We start from the raw sequence: 771 nt of genomic DNA on the forward strand, positions 1-771 counted from the left end.
ATGACGCGATCGCGTGACATGCGCGATCTGCAGAATTTGCTGGGGGCGATTTTGGGCCCTGTTTTGACCCAATTTTCGGCTAAAAAAAGCAGACTAGAGCCAAGGAACATGCAAAAACGAAAACAACAATTCATTACAGACAATTCTCAGTTTTAGATCTAGTTTTACTCCTCCTCTAGGTTTTCTCTCTACACATTCATAGTTCTTAGGATTTTATTTTTATTGCTTTTCGCATTGGGATATTGAGAAGAGTTATTACCTCAGCAAGACTTCGTCATTCTAGTTTGTTTTCTTTACCTGTCTCTTACTCTTCCATGTCGTTTGTTTATTTAGAATTATTATTGAATTATTTTTAGAGTTTATTAATACAAGAACTATTTTTATTTTTAATTGATCCCTTTGATTATTGTTTATCATGTCTTTCTATATTTCCCTTTCTTATGTTATGAATTCTACATTCACAATAAGCGAGTAGTTCCATAACTTGGATGTGAGTTGATTGAAAGGAAGACCTTGAGTTGGAATGTTTAAAAGAAAAATTGTAATTGGGTTTATTGTTGGTTTGCCCTCTAGTCACTGACACCAATCCTTTTCAATTGAACGGATTGGAACTTGTGAATAGAAATAGCTTTCCAACTTGTTTGACTTTCCCTTACCTAGTAAGGGATAACTAAACAGAACAACCCTCAATTATCAATTAATCTTGAGAGTACTCCAACAAGAATAGGGCTTCCAACTAATCTACTCCCAGCCAAGGCTTTTATTTAAAAT

Source organism: Arachis ipaensis, chromosome B7 (assembly GCF_059453495.1).
Source record: "Arachis ipaensis isolate K30076 ecotype BB chromosome B7, ASM5945349v1, whole genome shotgun sequence".
Taxonomy (NCBI): domain Eukaryota; kingdom Viridiplantae; phylum Streptophyta; class Magnoliopsida; order Fabales; family Fabaceae; genus Arachis; species Arachis ipaensis.